Source organism: Leptidea sinapis, chromosome 1, assembly GCF_905404315.1.
Source record: "Leptidea sinapis chromosome 1, ilLepSina1.1, whole genome shotgun sequence".
Taxonomy (NCBI): Eukaryota; Metazoa; Arthropoda; class Insecta; order Lepidoptera; family Pieridae; genus Leptidea; species Leptidea sinapis.
The window spans coordinates 14,619,610-14,629,558 of NC_066265.1; positions in this window are offsets into that span (position 1 = coordinate 14,619,610).

A 9,949-nucleotide genomic window follows, 5' to 3' on the forward strand; every position below is an offset into this window, starting at 1 on the left:
AGTGAGTGTGACAGCCGACAGATGCAACGGAGTCTTGACGACCTTCGTCATGCGCTGTACGACCGCACAATCATTCCACTCTCGCTCCGAGGCTGTCACTTAGCAGTTTAAATTATTGAAGACCATTCATATTTCCAATGTGGTTGAGCACCCACCTTGATGCGGCACCAGCTGCAGACGGAAGGTGGAGAGCGCGGGCGTGTAGCCCACGATGTCGCCGCGGTCCTGCCAGAGACGCGAGTGCGAGCCTGCGCCGCCGGCCTCATCCAACGCGCCGTACCACACCAGCGCCATGGCCGACTTGGCCTTGTTCTGCAGACACCGAGATATCCATCACGACATGTAACTATAGGCCCTCAAATACCTGGGAATCTTCGTCTGCCACCACACAGTGTCAGCACTGTTTGTCAAGGGCGCCGCAACCTGCGACATTACTTGCCTGCTGAGCTTCGGTCAAATATGGACTGGATTCAACATTGCATGCTATTATTACAGATGCAGCAAATGACATGTGTATGGGTAGAAATGAGAGCTTTGCTTTGAAAGCGTATGAGTTTTTTTTTAGTCTACTACGCTAGAGGTCCCGGGTTCGAATCCCGGTAGATGCAATCATTTATATGATGAATATGGATGTTTGTTTCCGAGTCATGGATGTTTATATGTATGTTTAAGTATTAAATATATCGTTGTCTTTTGTACCCATAGTAGAGGCTATGCCTAGTTTGGGCCAAGACAATTTGCGTAAAAGTGTGTCAATGTTATTATTATATTACATATTATTATTTAAGAAGGAGATAACATAGTGATATGGGATAGGGAGTTACAGGAGAGGTACTCACAGTTACTGAAAAGGAAATATTACAGTCGTAAGTCATGTAAGTGATGGATGAAAATGATTTACTACCAAATTTACAGAGATCAGGTGTACTGAAATGAGGCCACAAGGTCACAAGACAGCATGCAAGTATGTCCAGTAGAGATAGAGAAAGGAATGTTTGTCATAAGAGGACGAGTCATTTGAAGGAGAGCTCAGCACAATCAAAGTCCCTTATTTGCAAGAAACATTAACAGCTAAAGTTTCAATTCATACGTGTCATTTACTTGAGCTAGATTGTAACGATGCGTTACACATCGTCTATTTAAAATATTATATTATATATATCCCCCAAACAATTAGACGTCCTCTGAAGAGAAAAATGCATTTAAACTGGCGTCCACCTGCTTTTGGCGTCCGCATACTAGACGCCACTTTGATAGCCAGTGGCATTTACGTCCCATTGGTCCTGACTAATACAAATATCGTTAGAAGCCAAAATATCGCTTAAATGGCTGCAATAATATATTAAAAAGTTCGCGACAAAATCTTAGCGCAGGTGTGGCACTGCTGTCGCGCGTATATTGACAGCCGCATATCTCGGGGAGTTCGTAATTATGGATCCGCGTATTTTGCGTCGTTTTGTCTCGTTTGCAACAATAGATCACAATTATCACACGATATTTAATCAAAACAATAATATCTATATTTCTAGCCAGGAATTGAAATCGGTGATTGTGAAAAAAAAAGACACGTCATGTATTTTTCTTCCTTGTTACCGACACTATCGAATGGTGTAATAATACAAGTGTATCTTTTATTTCAAAATAACGAAGTTCGATTCCTGGCTAGGAATATTGATATTTCGAAAATTCAATGATGTTATAGTAGTTTTCATCAAAATCAGGCTCGACACTCGAGCGTTTCTCGCTCATAGTTTCGGATTTGGCCATCCACTTCCACTTGAAAAATACACCTGTATAAAGTTATTTTATTATCAATTTGTAACTGTTGTGATCTTAATTATAACAACTAAAGTCTGAAAATTCTGCTTTAATAGTTCTTAAAGCAATATTCACGTCCAGCACTAAGTGCTGACATATAAGGTAATTTTAGTAATATTTGTAACATTCAAATTCAAATTCAAATATTTTTATTCAAAATAGGATTTAAAATCACTTATTGAACGTCAAAAACTACCACCCATTCAAAAGAAACTGCCTCAGACCTGAGAAGAATGGGCGCAAGAAACTCAGCGGGCTTTTTTTTAAATATAAAATATGGATTACAATGTGATATCGTACAATAAACATTTATAATTAAAAAGCCTGAGGGTGTTCGCTTTATTCCCCGTCCGTGGTGTCATTAAGAAATTCCTTTATGCTATAATAACCTTTCCCACACAAACGTTTTTTAACAATTCTTTTAAATTTCATAACACATTTGTTTTGTACATTTTCTGGGAACATATTGTAGAAGCATATACATCGCCCAACAAACGATTTACTAACTCGACCCAACGGAGTAGTAGGCATAACAAGTTTATATTTGTTCCTCGTGTTAACATTATGAATGTCACAGTTTCTAGAAAATTCCTCAATGTGCTTATGAACATAAAATAGAACATTATCAAAAATGTATTGAGAAGCAACAGTCAAAATGTTAATTTCTTAAAATTTTTCTCTTAATGATTCTTTAGGACCTAGGTTATAAATCGCGCGAATAGCCCTCTTCTGCAGCACAAAGATGGTATTAATATCGGCCGCACTGCCCCATAACAATATACCATAGGACATAATACTATGAAAATAACTAAAGTATACTAATCTCGCCGTATCTATGTCAGTTAACCGTCTAATTTTCTTAACCGCATATGCTGCAGAACTAAGCCTATTCGCCAATCCTTCAATATGGGGGCCCCACTGCAATTTGGAATCAAGAGTAATGCCAATAAATACAGCAGATTCCACTGGTTTTACCACCTCTCCATTTAATAAAATATTCGCATCTACATTTTTGACATTTGGCGCGGTGAATTTAATATTTTTGGCTTTATGACTATTTAACAAAAAGTTATTGGCGCTAAACCAGTACACGATGTCAGATAGAGCATTGTTTACGGCGTCATATAAAACTTGGCTTCGTTTCACTTTGAATATAAGTGAAGTGTCATCCGCAAACAATACCACCTTGTGTTTTTTTTCTACAAGGTTAGGTAGATCATTTATATAAATTAGGAGGAGGAAGGGTCCAAGAATAGACTTTTGTGGTACCCCCATACCGAGAGGAGTCCCAGGTGATCTCCTGCCATTCACCTAGACCCTCTGAATCCTATTATTTAAATATGAGATCAGAAGATCGAGTGCAGATCCTCTTATACCATAGTGACATAGCTTCCTGACCAGCGTTGAATGTTGAACACAATCAAAAGCCTTAGATAAATCACAGAAGATACCAAGTGCATTCTGTGATTCCTCCCAGGCCTCAAAAATATTCCTGATGAGTTCAACACCTGCATCCGTAGTCGAGCGTCCCCTAGTAAAGCCAAATTGTTTTATATGAAGTTGAAACTTATAAGTGTTAAAGTGAATAAGCATTTGGCTTAAAATAATTATTTCAAAAATTTTACTTAGGGTCGGCAACACTGAAACAGGGCGATAGTTATTCGGGTCAGATTTTTATTAATATTTTACTATAATAATTATTATTATTTTACTATACTTCAGAAGGTCAGAAAACACGCCATGTTCAATACAGCTATTAAAAACTAGTGCTAGATATGGTGCTATGACGTCAATAACAGAACTTATTATTTTTACAGATATGCCCCATATATCAGCAGTTTTTTTCATTTCAAAGGATCTGAATGTTTTAAAGTTTTAGTAAAATTGATTAATTATAGTAGTTGATAATCTGTTCGGACACCCAATAGCTTTATACGGACGACCAACAGCTATATACGGACGCTCAATTGCTATATACGGATGTCCAATTCAAATCTAGTGGGATAGTGGGATAGTCAAGAGAAGTTGATTAAAAATATTTCTTCCTACTGCGAATAATTCCCATTTGCACGGGGAAATCTGTGGGGACAAATGGGAATAATCTAATATGGTGCAACACGATTGGCAACAGTATTTCCACCATACAATAGCTTGTAGCCAAACAGTACTGCCTCATATAGTGCCTTATTTTTATAATTAAAGTAGCCAGGTTATTGGACGTCCGTATATAGCTATTAGGCGTCCGTATATAGATATTGGGGTCCGTGTATAATGTTGGACGTCCATATATAATAATGGTTCAGGCCATGGTAGGATACAATCCCGATTTTATCATACCTATATTTATATTAAACCCACAAATGAAGTTATTACGTTCCTACTTGTCTTAAATTTATAAAAAAAAAATTACTAGACAAAAATGTACATATTATATGCTTGTTATTCTAGCTACTACATGCGATTTTTCATGTAAAAATCTCAGAGACAGGAGCTTAATTTTCTTTATCTTATTATAAACTATTTGTGTACTTTACTTTATCAAAATCCATTGTTACTAATACGTGTAGATAGATAATAATTAATTATATAAAAATATCGGGCATCCGTATATGTATTGATTTGACGAAATTGTTATAAATGTACAGACAAGCGATTGTCAAAGAAAGAGAAAGTAAACATAAAGATGGCAACGTCGCACTCACAAATGTCGTTCATCCAATGAGGACGCTAAATAGTAGATGCCATAGGTAAATCACGATCAATATATCCAGGACGCCTATAATTTATGACCATGGTTCGGGGTTCAAAAAGGTTGCGGCACGAACGCAAGAAGAATATCGCGAAAAATAAAATTATCGGAAAATGACGTATCTCACGGAGCTGGCAATCGAAAAACTAAGCAATATTCATTAAGACATGTTAAAAACACGACGTGCATGACGTCAAACAGATTGTATGATGTTTATATATATATATACACATCATACAATCTTTACATCTTTACAATGAAAAACTATAATATATATTATAGTTTTTCATTAATTAGTTATATTTTATTAGCTTATGAATTGTGATTTAAAAAATATTATACAACCTTCCTATCTCAAATAGCAACACACCTTACGTATTAAAGTAATTTGTTTACTCATTGCAATAGCTCGATTTTATTGCATCATCTTTTTACAAGACATCTTTCAAAAAGGATAACATTTTCTATTAGCTTGTAGGTATTTTAACATAATATTGTTTCTATTACCCTTCAGCTTTTATTTTATTGTAAATTCCGTTCTGGTTGTACCTACACTATCGGCAAATCTTCTATGTATTAATATCGAACCTGTTCGTGTTGCCGACGTTGGTGCCCCAGAACCGAAATGAAAACCACGTGTTAAGTTCCGCTGCTCTTAATTTCCAGGAGCAAAATATGCAGTACCTAATATATGAAGTAAACTACGAAGTATAATACGTACTAAAATACACCGTTCGGGTAACGTTACGGAGCTCAAGTTACGGTAACTTCATTCCGATAGAAGCAGCTTGAACTTGGCTTCGGTAGCTGACCACGTGTGGCGTCCACTGCGTGACCCCTTTCTCCGACCCGGGCCATCCCAACATCTTCGGCCATACACACAGGGGAGTACCCACAAGCCAAGAGTAAAAGCAGATATTAAGGCCCTACTCACGACCATATATATAAATTTGTGTGCCACAAGCCAGCCGCGGCAAAATTTGACAATAAATTGCTCGGTAAGCGAATCTGGTTTTATTTACCTGGAACCAAGTAAAGCCGCTTACCGGCACGCTGCCGCCATTTTGGCGTATTAGCCGCTGGACTGTACAAGATGAATACAGTAATAAGATTTGATTGCCATCCAGATGTGTCATACTCACGGTAGAAGTGACGTTGACACGGGCCGTCCATCGCGCGCCCGACTCCGACTTGACGAAGGAGGTGCGGAGGGAGAGGGGCGGGTCGGACAGGTGCTGCTCGCCGAACGACACGCCGTCGTGCCGCACCCAGCCGAACGAGGGCAGACCGTCGCCCTGCTCGCACCAGTGTCTGGACACAAGGACACCACTCACCACACTCTTACGCTAAGGCCTATCGCAGATGACACGATTTTTATGCTATACAGTCTGCGGCACACAAGTCTGCATTGCGCGCCAAATTATTTTGGCAGATATTTCACAGACTCAACGCACACGACGTACACTTTCGCTTTGTCAGCAGAACTGTAGGGATGTACACGCAATGGAAGTACAGAGATTGCGGTGTATTATTTCGTACTTGAGATATAAAAAAGAAGAAGAAATAGAGAATTTTGGGTTCATCCTATTCTTTCAGAACGATCATTAAAGGGAGTTTTTCATATTAAACAATCAGTTCTAAAACTATATCCAAATAAATTTGCACACTTCATCCCACAATTTTCATTTTAAATTTCTGTCATGATACTCTGCCAAAGATGTATCAGTGCCAAAGTGCAGAGGACAGACTATAGTGAGCGTCGTCTGCGCTATCGCGTGTTAACGTTATAACTTATATTAAATGTTTTTGGCGCATTTTCTGCACGGCGCGTTGTGGCGCGGTCTGTCATAACAACGAGGATATTTTGTGTGTCAGAATTTTTGAGCGTCATTTGCGGTACTGCATATAAATTAATATGTTTTATTATAACAGACTAAAAAGTGCATCACGGATAGACTGTCGTCTGCGATAGGCCTAAAAGAGAGCATCTCTAACGGAGATAGAAACAGTCAGCATTTAAAAGCGCTTAGTTTAAGCCTATTTGAAAAAGTTTATTTGATTTTGAATCAAAAACATTTAAATTGATGACTTTATCATACAAGTTTATACATCTGTCCGTAATTGTTACTAATTAACGTAAAATTTTAAACAATACCCAATGAGTTATCAAGGAGATGAAACTTGCGCGGGAGTTACAGGTAGTTATTACGTACCATATAATTCCATATATCTATACCATCATTTGAGAAAGTCTGCGCGTTACTGGTGTGTTATTGGTACACAGAGTAATTAGTGACTATCAAATTTCATTCGTGCATACTTGGTTTTAAACTTGAACACGGATCAAATACACAGGAATAAAGATGCATGACATATCATTGTAACACACCTGATGCCCTTGTGAGTTGTAGCAGAAAGGTCGTACCACATCAGACCAAAGACGGGAGAGTATGGCTCTCGGGTCTTCATCCCGAAGTAAACTCCGGGCCGATAGCTTCCCCAGTATCTTTCGGGTACATCAAGGCCCGATTGCTGGATAACCTGAAAATACAAAGCAAAAAGTGAACTTTTTTTATGAAAATAAGAGACGAGACGAGCGGGGCATTCAGCTGATGGTAATTGATATGCCCTGCCCATTACAATGCAGTGCCACTCAGGATTCTTAAAAAACCTCAAAAATTCTGAGTGGCACTACAACTACGCTTGTCACCTTGAGACATAAAATGTTAGGTCTCATTTGCCCAGTAATTTTACTAGCTACGGCACCCTTCAGACCGAAACACAGTAATGCTTACACATGACTGCTTCACAGCAGCAATAGGCGCTGAAATTTATCAAAAATTTAAGTTAAGTTTACCATAGTTATTAAGTTTACCATAGTTATTAAGATTCTGTGATCCAATTGCAGTGTTAAAGCAAGTAATTAATTAAAAAAATAGGTTATTATTAATATATAATAGGATATACTATCTGGATGTGGGGCATTCCTCCACAGTACTGTTTCAAGGAACTTTCTTCCATTTACAACAAAGCTATGGAATGAGCATCCTTGTGCTGTGTTTCCCGGATGATACAACATGGGTACCTACAAAATTGTGTGTATGCCTTAAAGGCTGGCAATGCACCTGTGATTCCTTTGGTGGTACAAAAAAAAAGGAACAACATATTTGTACACAAATAATAAGCAGTAAGTAAGGACAAAAGTTACCATTATAAATTAATACATAACCTTCCAAATACAATTGAACAGTCCCTCTCACAAAAATTTCAAGTCCAGTTAAAATCACCTGCCATCTCAATTCTCAAGTTATAAATAACTCTACAATTGTAAGGGATGGTAGTATAAAATGTTGTTATGCATTTCCGAAATTGCATAACTTGTACTTAAGAAATTTGTACTTAAATTCCTACTGTCCGTAATTGTATTTAAAAGTACATAAAGTGGGGTAGTAAAATGTAGTATGTCCACCATGTAAGTAGCACTTACAATATAACATAAAGAAAGGTACACCATGACATAGTTAGGATTTATTTATTTATTTACTCTCAGGTTTATTTATTTATTACGTTCACCAACAGATTATACACTATTACTAGCTTATAAAAATAACAAAATAAGTATTAATTATGGTGTAAATCCAAATACAGGCAAACCGGTATGAATAGTTGCACAAGTGCGGGGTTGCAAGTTTACAATGACAAAATTAAGTATTGTACTAATATAATGTTAAAGTGAGCAAGTGTGAAAAAAACTAAAATTTAAATTAACTAAAATAATACTTAAAATGAAGCATAAGTTATGTGGTTTCTGCACTGATAAATTGATGCAATATTTTTTTGTAATCCTGAGGGGATGAGTGGATGTCAACACGAGTTGTTTTGAAAAGATTATTGTGCTCCCGGCAGATCCTTTCTAAAACACTATTAGCACCGAGTTCAGTTCTATATAAATTTCCAATAAATGGTTTGAAATTTGTGAAACATGCACTTTTGTGTGGCACTGAAAATTTAATTTTGGCTAGGATAGCTTGAATAGGTTTAATAGCATTCTTTGATCCCCTGGTGAATTTTTTTTTTGTAGTACAATTGGCAGTCAAACATTTCATTAATAAATAATACATTAGAAATCAACAAAGTTTTGAAAGGGTTTTGGATAAACACAGCAAACATAATGTTTATTTTTTTTTTATAATATCTGCATTTAGCCAAATGGCTATGAGCAGACAGTAGGACCTAGTCTTGGTTATAATTACCCATCTGGACTTATGTCATCCAGCAGTGGGGAAGCTCCAATCACTCACATGCCACCTTTTAGGACATGTGAGGCTGCCCCAAAATTCAAATTTAATTTTAGAAATTGAAAACCATCTCTTCTTGTTGGCAGTAGCACTATTCAGTGAGAGAAAATGTCAACCTTAGGGCCACTGTCACTATCCCTTGATCAAAGTTAAGTGCTGGCAGTAATTCCAATTAGTGTTAAATTTTGATAATAATTTATCATTTTAACTAATATTTTGTTTTATCCAATGTAACACAATTTGCTTAAGCTGGTGTTACTTAGTAACTTTGCTTGCATTTGCTTTTCAGTCTTGATAGTCAAAATTTATGTTGTTTACTTTTTCTTATGCTGTTGATGCTGTTTGATATATTTTGAAAATAAATTGTATCTTATTTTGACTAGAAACCAAAAAATTCAATTCCCAGTACTGTAAATATTTGCATTCAGAGTGGCTGAAACTGTTAAAGATAAAGATAAAATATCTGAGGCTACCAAACAAATACAAATAGTGAGTTTAGGTCTAAGTAATAATGGTTATGTTTTAAAATAAAATGTCTTATGATATAATGTATTAGCATGCTGCAAAATTATTTTAGAGTTCTTAAAATATAGTGTATACGATATTAATTTTTGGGAATAGAAACTCATCACATTATTTAACATTATAAAGAATTAAACAGTTATGGTCTTGGAGATATGTATTCAATTGTATCGTACCTTTTCGCCATCAAATGGTGTGTTGACCCTCGTCTCAAGATAGCCTAGGGTGCCGATGTACACTGCGATAACCAAACATATCACTCCGATAGTTGTTGTTAAATATTTATAAGTTTTACTTTTGCTTCTGTTGTTGCCACCGCTCGATGCACTTGTCTCACTGCTATTCCCATGTTTGTGCGGTGCATTCAACTTTCTATGCTTAACCATAATAAGGACACTTATACTTAATTAATCTATTTCAAAATTGACTATGTTCCGATGATATTTTCATTGAATTCGGTAAGTAAATACACTTAATATAGGCCTCACTAATATATCATTACGAATATTATGCCGATTGCCGTCTGCGGTCTGCCTGTAATGATAAGTGATAACGTTAAACG